This window comes from Engystomops pustulosus, chromosome 5 (genome assembly GCF_040894005.1).
Source record: "Engystomops pustulosus chromosome 5, aEngPut4.maternal, whole genome shotgun sequence".
NCBI lineage: Eukaryota > Metazoa > Chordata > Amphibia > Anura > Leptodactylidae > Engystomops > Engystomops pustulosus.
Window position 1 is genome coordinate 32,772,343 of NC_092415.1, and position 14,214 is coordinate 32,786,556.

Below are 14,214 nucleotides of genomic sequence, written 5' to 3' on the forward strand. Positions count from 1 at the left end.
TATATATATTATTGCATGCATAGAATATTATGTCCCTCTTTCTTGGCTATGGGAGTTGGGAGGTATGGAATACATAATACAGCTTTATGGTGGAAACCGAAAGGCTACCTGCACACAATACTTGTTTTGCTGTGGAAAATCTGCTATGAATTACGGTAGCAGCGCAGTCTATGGGATTTACCAATATCCTATACACACACAGTAGAAAAATCTGCAGCGGGAACAGATTTCAGCTGCAGGACTAAGATCACAGCACAAGCTTCAAAGGAACCAAAGTGCAGGTGGATCGTGTTTCTGGAGGGAACAGCAAAGATGAAGAACAAAAAGAGTGAGTAAGCAGTAACAAGGTGACCTGTGGCTGTGACCCTGAGATTTTTTTCCCCTATACAAGGAGAACTCTGGTATAAGGGACTGCGATGAGCATTATAAGGGCAGCAGAGAAGTTTTATTACAGACACTTTATGCTTAGAATTCAGTTTATGTTCGGATTTATGATTTGCATTGTGTCATTTATTTGCTGCGCATCCTGGTCTGGAATTCATCCATTGCAATGCAAATACTGAGCTCTGCCCCCTCTGCCGCTGCAAAGTCATGGCACAAACCATGATTATTTAATTCAGTTTCTAAAGCTCGAGGAATGGCTGAGGAATTACTGCAATGTGAGCAGCCTAATTCTGCCATTTTGTTTTTAACTCCTTAACAACCTGGCCCTTTTTCGTGTTTCCATACTTAATTCCTCACTTTCAAAAATTGTATGTCAGTATTTAATAGCACAATAACCCCAGCCCCTGCTTCACCATACACCCATGACGGGTTTGACAAAGGTCAAGATGACCGAAAGGTCATATTGGTTGTGATCTGTCTTGCATTGGTGTACACATTGCCTTGGTGAACTCTTTTGGACACCACATACCAACACCAATAACTGGTCCTAACTGTAAGAACTAGTGGACTATAATGTAGGCAGTCGGGGTGGTAGGCTGGGGCCCATGGACATCCTACCCATGCACCTAATTTTATACTGAGAAGGACCTTCAGCCATGAAATCCTCGTACATCTGTTCTGTTCGTACTGCTTTCAATACACCTGTACACAAGAGCCATTTCAGGACCTTTGAAGGTCCTCCAAAGGTCCTGAAACTGCAAATTGAAAGCAGGCAGAAGCGTTGCATTCTCCGTTCCCCAAGAAGCCTGATTCTAGTACCAGATGTAGGAAGTGAATCCAATGGGGGCCATAATATTCATACAACCCAGGGCGCAGGACAGCCTAAATCTTTGGATTACCATGTGTTTGGCTGGTTTGAATCTGTTTTTCTTCATTTCATGGAGGTTTAAGTTGCTGTGAAAATGTTAATACAGGGTTCAAACCAGCCAAACGCATGGTAAAAATACAAAAACGCACCAAGAACGTACCGTGTAGCAGCATGGTGGAGGGACATGTTTTAGGGTGGCTTTCCTGCATCTAAAGAACCCATCTACTTACTGCAGAATTCTGTCGTAATTTACACCAAAGACGTCCTGATTTAAAGACTCTTTATTTCAGCAATAAAGTATTATACACAGTGGGGCACATTTACTTACCCGGTACAGTCACGATCCAGCGGCGCGTTCTCCGACGCTGATTCGGGTTCTGCCGGGATTCACTAAGGTCATGCGCCCGATGTCCACTAGGTGTCGCTGCGCTGAAGTCCGTAATTCACCTTCTTCGTCTCGGTGTATGTGAGTGCTATTTTAGCGACACAATTTTTTAAAAAAATTCCGTGGTTTTTCCGGCGGCCACGCCCCTCTGATTTCTGTCGCGTGAAAGCCGGCGCTGATGCACCACAGTCCAATCGCGTGCACCAAAATCCCGGGGCAATTCGCCGCAAATCGGAAAAATTTGGGAAACCCGGCGGTCTGAAAGATATGTTTTGCAATAGACTTTACCCTATGAAGATGCCTTGGTGTGACCTGAAGAGGGCGCTGCGCATTAGGCATCCCAGTGCGCCTCAACTGTTCATAATAAACATAGTCTGTACGTTACTGTATGTAACTCTTCTGTAGGTTAGTACGGTTCAGGAGACATTAAACATCCAGGTTTTCTTATGTTTTACCACTTTAAACCATTTTTGAAGGAAACTGCTTTTGCCTATGTGTCGCCATATTCTGGGAGCTATAACATTTTTATTTCTTAATCAAAAGAGGATTATTAGGGCTTGTTTATTGCGGGAAAAGGTAGCGGTTAGATTGGTACTATTATAGGCGACATCTGACCTTCGGATCGCTTTCTATTACATATTTTTGGGAAGTAGGAAGCTCTAAAATTGCAATTTTTAAATAGTTTTATTATTTTTATTTTTTATACCCTTCACAATAGGGGTATAATAATATAATATCTGCTTGGCCAAGGTTGCTATGGACGGAACAATACCAATTTTGTGTGTCTGGGGTTTTTTTTTTAGGCACAAAATATAAATATATGTAGGGAAATGGGTGATTTTTATGGTTTTTTAATTTTTTTAAAAACTTTAACTTTTTTTTAAATACCACACTATGGGACTTACACTATAATCCCTTATGTTATACATTGCAGCACTTCGGTACAGCAATGTATTGTATCTGTCAGTGTTTTACTGACAGTTTGACTATTAGGCGCAGTCTCTTGCTGCGGATTGCGCTGGCACACTGGCATCAGCAGGACGATATAGATTGTCCTAATGTGACAAGGATCCGCTAATTAGGACAATTATATCGTCCTGTGGCGATAAAGAGTTAAGGAAAGTAAATACACTGGGGCACATTTACTACCTGTGCGGAGGAGTTGACAGAAAGTGCATTGTCCGACGATCATGCACTCTGCCGCGATTAACTAACATTGTGCGTTCAATATCCTGCATGTGTCGCTTCCCCGCTCAGGTTTATGTTGAATCAGTTTATTGAGAGACAGTTCAATAAACAATAAACAATAACAAGAACCAGAAAAACAAAACAGGTAGAAACAAAAGAAAGTTATCCACGCAGGGATAACAACAAGGCGATTTACAATGACAATACATATGCAACACCCTCGCCGATGCAATGGCGAGGGAGGGTTTGCGAATACGTCCCACCTGTAGGTAACACCACATTACACTACATGGTCCGTATAGGATCAAGGGGAAATTGCAGTGGTTAAGCCTGCCTGGCAAGGCAGAGGTTAATTTATGATGTAATTATGTCAACCAATGTCTGTGTTACATCCTGTCTCTGTGCACTGAGAGGTAATTGGAGGAGCAGCCACCACCTGACCAAGGGAAGGTAATAAAACCTCTGGCCAGGAATATTCTAGAGAAGTCTCTCCCCAGAGAGAGAAGAGAGCAGTCTCTCCCAGAAGGGAGAATAGACCGGTCCTAGTCAGGCCCTCTGGGTCTGCAGGACGCAAGCAGAGAGTAGTTAGCTGAGCAGCAGCTCAGAGTCTCTAGCACACCAGACCAGAGCAGGAAGAGCCTAGCCCCTGCCTGAAGTGGAACAATAAGACTAGAGTTAGTGTAGTGAGGAAAGGGGTATCATTCCTACCTGAAGAGATCCAGGACCGAGCTGAAGCCTCCTCTAAGGACACAGCTGCCTCCCAGCCTGCCCTTACATCCAGGCTGGTGACCTACATCCTGCGGCTCCCTCCAAATACCTCTCCAGTACTCCATCTACCTGTTAAAGGCACGTTTGCTGAAGTTCCTGCGGTTCCAATAAAGAACTGTAAGTTGTTTTCTTCAACCTCTGCCTCCGTCTGGTCCCTGCTACTACAACTCCCATCATCACCGGCACCCTGTCCACCCCACAGAGACTCACACTCGGGACATTAAGGGGTTGCCCCAGGGAGATCCGCTATAGCAGCCTCTCCCTCATCATTTCTTGCCAACACCACCCTGCTGGAGACCTGCCAGGCTGTAGGACAGCCCTCCGGTTACCCCGTACCAAGCACCGTGACAACAGCGTGCTTAGGCCGCAACCGCCAGCCACTCCGGTACAGCGGGCCCCGGCTGACTCCAGGCCTCACCTCAAGGGCTAGGCCCCGGTGGGGGGATGTTGCACATACTTTGGAGGAGTACTATGCATTTTGTTTGTTATTTAAGGCACGGTGCTATTTCTCAAAGTTACACAGATATAAACAATGCCAGTCTTGAGAAACTGCTAGTTGCTTATGGACGAGCCCCGTTTCGGACCCCAAGTCCCCAGCAGTCCAGGTGGTAGTAGCTTCTGCGTCTGGAGAGGCAGGATATGACAACGGCAGTAACAAATACATATCTGAACAAGCACCAGACAATTCCCAGCTATCTGCTAGTGCCTCCTTTCTATGGGTTGTAAAAATAACGGACCAATAACAACAGGAGAGGGTAAGAGTGCAGGGAAGGGAATAGCAGGGGGGGAGGGAGGGGGGCTCCTCTTAAGGGAAATGGAAACCATTGCAAATTAAAAGTTTGGGCAACAAGTGGCGGAGGGCATGGATGAGTGAGTAGATAAAAGAAAACAGTGGCTTAGCATCCTATCTTCCCTTGAGGTCGCTAAAGGCTGTAGTTTCCTTGAAGTCCAGCCATGGCTGCCACACACGGAAGTACCTTTCATAAGTATCCGGCGTCACCGCAGCCAGCTCCTCCATGCGGGACAGCGCCAACATTTCTTGGGCCCATTCCGCCATGGACGGGCAGACCGCAAAGTGCCAGTGTCTGGGAATTACCACTCTTGCTGCTATCAAGCAGAACCTCAAAATGTTTTTCTTTTGAAGGCTGATGGAACCTGGGAGCATCGACAGCAGCGCTATCTCTGGGGAAGCTGTCACTTGTTTACCTGTTATTTGTTGGTATGTGGCAAACACCTGGTCCCAAAAACGTCTGAGGGCATCACAAGTCCACCAGATGTGCAGCATGTCACCTTTCTCCTTTCCACAGCGCCAACATAAGTCTGAGACAGAAGGGAAAGCCAAGTGGAGCACTGTCGGCACTCGGTACCACCTAGACACAATCTTGTAACCGTTCTCTTGGGCTTCCCCGCTCAGGTTTGACGGAGTTCCCCTTCTTCTTCCTGGTGCATGTAAGTGCTTGGGCTTGCGACACAATTTGAATATTAAATCCTGTGCTCAGTCCGAATCAGCACAACACCTGATTTCTGTAGCATGAAAGTCGTCACAGCTACGCCAAAATCCGATCGCACGCGACACAACCCCCTGTTAAATACCTGTCATAGACGTGCAAAACCCCAGCGCGTCAGAAAATCCGACGAAAGTGCGGCCGCAGACCCTTAGTAAATAAGCCCCACTGTGAACAAAAGAGTGTGCCAAAAAAGAAATAGTATCACCTCACAAGGGCATACCTTAGGATCAGTACACTATTACCAAATGGTGAGACCCCTCTAGAAGGAACCCAGACAATCCTAATACTAAAATGTGCCACAGCTTTGCTTCTACCTTGGGACCATTTTTCTTCATTATTCCTGTATAGCCCCACTCCTGGGCGCTTGCTTTGTTCTTTCATGTTTTTTTTTCCCCAGGTCATCACTGGAGTAATACCAGATGCAGTTTCTCTGCTGCCACTGCTTTATATATGAAGCGCTTCTGTATGTACAGTATATATTTCTATTCTTCTACTACTTTCTATTATTTCTACTACTTTGTTGCCACCTATTGGTCAAACTGCAATATTTTACTATAAAGCTGGGGAACAGATAAAATTGTTTAACTGGTGCCTGGAGTTTTTCTGGGTATTTTTTAATCTGCTGACTCCAAAAACCCCTTCCATTCCTCTCTAGATGCTCTGGTTTATGAGATGTTTAGAGTTTCCATCATGAAATAGGTACTGGGGACGATGGGATACACATAAGATGGCTGATTACTGTTGGAGCCTCCAGCAGAAATGTGCAAGAAAACCTCATTGCAGGAAATCACAGATACAATGGTTCAGCCACAAAATATGACATTCATATGCAAAACGTCTTTAGCACAATATTGAGGGACCACTAGTTTGAGCAGCGTATACCTCATAAGGTGGCAACGCCAGATCTCTGAAAGTAAAGCTGGTAGGGGAAAATAGGCGATAGGACCAGGCAATGACTGAGTTCGAGGTAAGGAAGAAAATGGCACATCAAACATCACCCGATAGCTATAAACCGCCTATCATCTACTAGCGCGCTATCTTTTGCGAAACCCTTTGTAGCCGTCTCGGTAAGAATGGCTGCGTCGTAACACCTCACCCAATCGGCTTAAACAAAAAAGACAAGGCAGCCAACGTCCAATGTACTGTCGCCCCCGACACCCCACTCACCAACCCCCCTGCCATGAAACAGAAGAGGAACTCCAAATGACTCTCTTAAACACCATTACTCCTTAAACAAGAACCAGCTCCTCCACACCTTTTGGTATCCACCCACGTAGACAGGGCCAGTGACCTCTACAACCACCACAAAAATCTTACTGCTGCACAACAGTGGGTCCCTCACCGGCCCCGAAGGCCAACTCCCGAAATCTGTTCAACTGTAGGCAAGTCAACTTATCCACAATATTATTGTCCACCTTAGGGAGGTGCAATGACGAAAACTTCACTTTTCACCGCAGACACAACAACACCAAACAATGCAGCAACACAATCACCGGTAGAGAAGAAGCTGTCTTCCAAGAGATAACATCCACCATCGTCATATTGTTGCAGTGAAAAACTAAGCACTTGTTCGCCAAACGATCACCCCATTGTTAAGTGGTTATAACAATTGGAAAGCAAACCCCCCTCACACCGCTGAGCCGGGCAGGACCCAATGCTCCGTTCATCCTGAAAAAATGCCCCAGAGCCCACTGTGCCTGCCGCATCAGTGAACAAGTGCAACTCCTGGTTTGTCACTAGCTCCGCCATCCAATTGTAAAAACCATGAAACTGTCCCACACGCCTCACCCCCTCAGTTGCATGTGCTAGGTATCATCAGAAAACCCTCCCCATATGAGCATTATTCTACACAGAAAATTGAGCTTCCCCAATAACGACTGGAACTTCTGCAATGTGATCTTCCTCTTCACTAATGACTCCTCCACAGCCAACCTCAGATAATCCAATTTTGCCACCAACAACCTGCACTCCATCGCCAATGAGTCAATCTCAATGCCCAAAATACACAAAGACAAACTTAGACCCTCCTTATCACAAACCTTAATAAAAACATCAGACAACGTCTGCAACTAAAACAGAGAGAGTCATCCAAATAACGAATGACTCCCTGTAAACCCAACACCCCCTGAATGACCCACTTCAAATGCCTCAGAGTAAACACATGGAATGGAGCGGCCCATTGAAAGGCACCCATAAACATAAAAATACCCATCAAAAACGCAACCCAGCAGGTGCATTGACTCAAGGTGTAGCGGCAGAAGACATCAATATCAGCTTTCGGCATCAGTATCCCCCTACCCAGCCCACATCTACAGAGGTGTATGGAACAGATGTCAGTGAACTATTAACATCCTCATTAACCGAGGCCAGAGCAGTGTATGATAACCGATGCCGAAACTTCCTTGTCTCCTTCTTCAGTACAACCCCCAGCAGAGAAACCCACAGTCTGTCCACTGGTGGTTCCTAGAAAGGCCCCAACATCCGTCCCAAGCACACCTCCTTCGCAATCTTCTCCCGCACAACCTCTGGATGAAACCCACAGTCAACAACTAAGGCTTATCCTTACTTGGGTAGCTCTCTAGCCACAGAGTCTCCCCTTTTCTGAGACCTCTTACCTGATTACTGATGTTGGGCCTTTCCTTGTCTGAAGCACTTAAAGAGGGGCTGATTAGTTCCCCCACTACACTAAGCACTTGTGGCTATATGTACACAAGGCCCCCCAGGTGGAAGAGCTCTTGTTGAACTTCATACAGACACCTTTTTTAAAACTGCACAATGATCCTCCAGCCTTTGCGCTGTCGAGCATAGATTGAAAGGAAGTCCCACTGCCAAGCTCACTGCTCCCAAAGGGATTCCTAGCAGCCGTCTTGGGGGCCGCCATTATTCTCATCCACAATGCAATATCCCTTTGGTCCCATTGCAGAGTGGGTTGCACCGCCATCCGCTGCCTAAACTACTCCTCATATTTAAGCCATACTTTGCCCCCAAATGTCTTATAGGCCTTCCAGACAATATCCTTTTGTCCCACACTGTCTCACACTGCCCAAAATAGAAAACAAGGCAAAATAGGCAAACAATTCCCCAAATTCCTCAGATTCAGCCGATACCGCCTCAGTTCTTTGTCTTCCTCTTTCCTGTGCTCCTTGCCCCTTTCACATTTCTCCATACTAAAATGCTTTAGCAGCATCAAGATAAAAAATATCCAAATTCTCCCTCTTCCAGATCTTTTCTTTCACCTCTGGCTTGAAATGACAACAGCCCTTCAAAGCAAATATACCAATTACCCTTTGCCACATCCGACACTGGCAATTTCGGGTAACTTTTTGTCTGCACCCCAATTCGGACGACGCCCCAGGAGCTATCTCTCAACCCCTGCAGTACCCACCTGGACCTCAGTCACTGTGGGCACTACCCCCTGGCTATTCACCCTTTCCTGCGACCCTCTCCAGGCCCCCGCTGCTCCTGGCATAGATGAAGAAGCAAGCCCACCTCCTGCATTGCCACTCCATGGGCCCGGCTCAGAACCTCCATCATTGTCTTGTCTGTACCGCCATGGTTCCAAACCATGGAACACATCCTCATTCTCTGTGAGCTGGGCCACTCTTCGGCCAATCCTCCATTGCCGTGACTGAGTGACACATCACTAATATCCAGAAACAAAACATGATCTGGTATGAGAGAATGATTAATTTTTGCCAAAAATCACCAGATTTATCAATAGGTTTAGACCACATAAGGGGCCTGATCTAGGAGCATGTAAGATGGAGGTTTTTTGTTGTAAACTAAGCCAACAAATAGCAGGAGATTCATCCTCCATACACTGATAAATGTGGCACATCTGACTCATTCTAATGTTACCCTCTAATGTCAGTGCTATAGCATCAGAATGTGCCAGCAGTAAAATCATTAATAAATTGATATGGTCTGTTACATGAAAACTTGATTTTGACCTTGTGGAAAGCTTCCATGATGTTGTAATCCCTTTTCGCCACTAGGTGTCAGGATTACATGTGACTTTTGCAGTTACAGAATATACAGGGGTTTTCCATACATATTAGTGGTCGGTATAAAGGTATAACACAAGGCAAGGCCAGGGGGGAACACAGCGAATCACTGAGGATTAGCTGCAGATGAATTCACAGTGATTCTCATTGCCAACAAAGTGGAAGTGATTTATAGAAATAAAAAGCCAACATACTAACAGGATTCCCAGTGCGGAATTCAACTTTTCCAATAAACAGCTATGATTTTTTATCCTTGTAATTTGATATTACTATTTTGTTTTCCCTGTACTATGACATCACTGAGGGTATTATCCTTGTACGGTAACATCTCTATGTGCCTTATAACATCATTGTGTGTATTATCCCTGTACTGTGACATCACTGTGTGTATTATCCATGTACTGTGACATCACTGTGTGTATTATACCCTGTACTGTGACATCACTGTATGTATTATCCCTGTACTGTGACATCACTGTGTGTATTATCTCTGTACTGTGACATCACTGTGTGTATTATCCCTGTACTGTGACCACTGTGTGTATTATCCCTGTACTGTGACATCACTGTGTGTATTATCCCTGTACTGTGACATCACTGTGTGCATTATCCCTGTACTGTGACATCACTTTGTGTATTATCTCTGTACTGTGACATCACTGTGTGTATTATCCCTGTACTGTGACATCACTGTATGTATTATCCCTGTACTGTGACATCACTGTGTGTATTATCCCTGTACTGTGACATCACTGTGTGTATTATCCCTGTACTGTGACATCACTGTGTGTATTATCTCTGTACTGTGACATCACTGTGTGTATTATCCCTGTACTGTGACATCACTGTGTGTAGTATCCTTGTACTGTGACATCACTGTGTGTATTATCCCTGTACTGTGACATCACTGTTTGTATTATCCCTGTACTGTGACATCACTGTGTGTAGTATCCCTGTACTGTGACATCACTGTGTGTATTATCCCTGTACTGTGACATCACTGTGTGTATTATCTCTGTACTGTGACATCACTGTGTGTATTACCTCTGTACTGTGACATCACTGTGTGTATTATCCCTGTACTGTGACATCACTGTGTGTATTATCCCTGTACTGTGACATCACTGTGTGCATTATTCCTGTACTGTGACATCACTGTGTGTATTATCTCTGTACTGTGACATCACTGTGTGTATTACCTCTGTACTGTGACATCAATGTGTGTATTACCTCTGCACTGTGACATCACTGTGTGTATTATCCCTGTACTGTGACATCACTGTGTGTATTATCCCTGTACTGTGACATCACTGTGTGTATTATCCCTGTACTGTGGCATCACTGTGTGTATTACCTCTGTACTGTGACATCAATGTGTGTATTACCTCTGCACTGTGACATCACTGTGTGTATTATCCCTGTACTGTGACATCACTGTGTGTATTATCCCTGTACTGTGACATCACTGTGTGTATTATCCCTGTACTGTGACATCACTGTGTGTATTATCCCTGTACTGTGACATCACTGTGTGTATTATCCCTGTACTGTGACATCACTGTGTGTATTATCCCTGTACTGTGACATCACTGTGTGTATTATCTCTGTACTGTGACATCACTGTGTGTATTATCTCTGTACTGTGACATCACTGTGTGTATTATCTCTGTACTGTGACATCACTGTGTGTATTACCTCTGTACTGTGATATCACTGTGTATTATCTCTGTACTGTGACATCACTGTGTGTATTACCTCTGTACTGTGACATCACTGTGTGTATTACCTCTGTACTGTGATATCATTGTGTATTATCTCTGTACTGTGACATCACTGTGTGTTTTATCCCTGTACTGTGACATCACTGTGTGTATTATCCCTGTACTGTGACATCACTGTGTGTATTATCCCTGTACTGTGACATCACTGTGTGCATTATTCCTGTACTGTGACATCACTGTGTGTATTATCTCTGTACTGTGACATCACTGTGTGTATTATCCCTGTACTGTGACATCACTGTGTGTATTATCTCTGTACTGTGACATCACTGTGTGCATTATTCCTGTACTGTGACATCACTGTGTGTATTATCCCTGTACTGTGACATCACTGTGTGTATTATCTCTGTACTGTGACATCACTGTGTGTATTATCCCTGTACTGTGACATCACTGTGTGTATTATCCCTGTACTGTGACATCACTGTGTGTATTATCCCTGTACTGTGACATCACTGTGTGCATTATTCCTGTACTGTGACATCACTGTGTGTATTATCTCTGTACTGTGACATCACTGTGTGTATTATCCCTGTACTGTGACATCACTGTGTGTATTATCCCTGTACTGTGACATCACTGTGTGTATTATCCCTGTACTGTGGCATCACTGTGTGTATTACCTCTGTACTGTGACATCAATGTGTGTATTACCTCTGCACTGTGACATCACTGTGTGTATTATCCCTGTACTGTGACATCACTGTGTGTATTATCCCTGTACTGTGACATCACTGTGTGTATTATCCCTGTACTGTGACATCACTGTGTGTATTATCTCTGTACTGTGACATCACTGTGTGTATTATCTCTGTACTGTGACATCACTGTGTGTATTATCTCTGTACTGTGACATCACTGTGTGTATTACCTCTGTACTGTGATATCACTGTGTATTATCTCTGTACTGTGACATCACTGTGTGTATTACCTCTGTACTGTGACATCACTGTGTGTATTACCTCTGTACTGTGATATCATTGTGTATTATCTCTGTACTGTGACATCACTGTGTGTTTTATCCCTGTACTGTGACATCACTGTGTGTATTATCCCTGTACTGTGACATCACTGTGTGTATTATCCCTGTACTGTGACATCACTGTGTGCATTATTCCTGTACTGTGACATCACTGTGTGTATTATCTCTGTACTGTGACATCACTGTGTGTATTATCCCTGTACTGTGACATCACTGTGTGTATTATCTCTGTACTGTGACATCACTGTGTGCATTATTCCTGTACTGTGACATCACTGTGTGTATTATCTCTGTACTGTGACATCACTGTGTGTATTATCTCTGTACTGTGACATCACTGTGTGTATTATCCCTGTACTGTGACATCACTGTGTGTATTATCCCTGTACTGTGACATCACTGTGTGTATTATCCCTGTACTGTGACATCACTGTGTGCATTATTCCTGTACTGTGACATCACTGTGTGTATTATCTCTGTACTGTGACATCACTGTGTGTATTATCCCTGTACTGTGACATCACTGTGTGTATTATCTCTGTACTGTGACATCACTGTGTGTATTATCCCTGTACTGTGACATCACTGTGTGTATTATCTCTGTACTGTGACATCACTGTGTGTATTATCTCTGTACTGTGACATCACTGTGTGTATTACCTCTGTACTGTGATATCACTGTGTATTATCTCTGTACTGTGACATCACTGTGTGTATTACCTCTGTACTGTGACATCACTGTGTGTATTACCTCTGTACTGTGATATCATTGTGTATTATCTCTGTACTGTGACATCACTGTGTGTTTTATCCCTGTACTGTGACATCACTGTGTGTATTATCCCTGTACTGTGACATCACTGTGTGTATTATCCCTGTACTGTGACATCACTGTGTGCATTATTCCTGTACTGTGACATCACTGTGTGTATTATCCCTGTACTGTGACATCACTGTGTGTATTATCTCTGTACTGTGACATCACTGTGTGCATTATTCCTGTACTGTGACATCACTGTGTGTATTATCTCTGTACTGTGACATCACTGTGTGTATTATCTCTGTACTGTGACATCACTGTGTGTATTATCCCTGTACTGTGACATCACTGTGTGTATTATCCCTGTACTGTGACATCACTGTGTGTATTATCCCTGTACTGTGACATCACTGTGTGCATTATTCCTGTACTGTGACATCACTGTGTGTATTATCTCTGTACTGTGACATCACTGTGTGTATTATCCCTGTACTGTGACATCACTGTGTGTATTATCTCTGTACTGTGACATCACTGTGTGTATTATCCCTGTAGTGTGATATCTCAGAATCTATTATCAATGTACTGTGACATCACTGTGTGCATTAAGGTTGGCCTATAAGATCTTGCATCTTTTTCCAGCCTTATATACTATGATCCCTGTACTACAACATCACTGTGTGATATCATAGACTCAAGAGTAATTGCAGCTATTAGCTACTTCTCACAAGTATAACTACACTGTACACCAAAACAGAAAAGCAGAGGAACACAGAGGTGAGCTCACCAGGTAATACATTTATTTTATTAGAACACAAAACAAACCAATTTAAAAACATTTAAAAAGGCAACTAGAGATGAGCGAGCACTAAAATGCTCGGGTACTCGTTATTCGAGACGAACTTTTCCCGATGCTCGAGTGCTCGTCTCGAATAACGAACCCCATTGAAGTCAATGGGAGACTCGAGCATTTTTCAAGGGGACCAAGGCTCTGCACAGGGAAGCTTGGCCAAACACCTGGGAACCTCAGAAAAGGATGGAAACACCACGGAAATGGACAGGAAACAGCAGGGGCAGCATGCATGGATGCCTCTGAGGTTGCTTAATCGCACCATTATGCCAAAATTATGGGCAACAGCATGGCCATGACAGAGTGACAGAATGAAGCTAGATAGCATCTAAAACATCCAATAATTGACCCTGACACTATAGGGGACGGCATGCAGAGGCAGCGGCAGCAGGCTAGAGAGTGGCATGGCGACATACCCTAAATGGACTCAGGCTTCAAACCAATGGGTGGCAGAGAGGAACCAAAGGAGGTGAGCAAGAAGCGCTCAAATAATATCGGTACATGATAAAAGTTTGCCAGTATATTTTGTGGATTACACAGCAGGGTGGCGACAAAGTTAACATGGAAGCCATGAAAACAACCCAAAATTCTGCCTGACACAGCTCGTTTGATAAGGGGACCATGTATGGAGGCAGTGAACTAGTAGTAGATTAAAGGTGCTGCAGTTAAAACTATGTTAGTTGGATCTTGGCATGGAGCTGGCGCTCCGCTGCCAGGCGAGCTTTCGCCAATCCAA

At 44.3% G+C, this 14,214-nt stretch overlaps 1 protein-coding gene across 4 annotated transcripts in view; it reads left to right on the forward strand.

Annotated features, from left to right (window-relative positions):
- The first annotated feature begins 225 nt into the window (after positions 1-225).
- LOC140132607 (cytochrome P450 2D15-like) overlaps positions 226-14,214 on the forward strand; it is a 41,700-nt gene continuing 27,711 nt past the window's right edge. Inside the window, exon 1 of one of the 4 annotated variants that reach the window (XM_072151573.1) lies at positions 226-328. The gene's annotated coding sequence lies outside the window, so the exon portion shown is untranslated. Of the gene's footprint in view, positions 329-3,309; positions 3,711-4,261; positions 4,349-14,214 lie in introns of those variants that run through there. The other 3 variants (XM_072151574.1, XM_072151571.1, XM_072151572.1) reach the window with 3 other exon arrangements.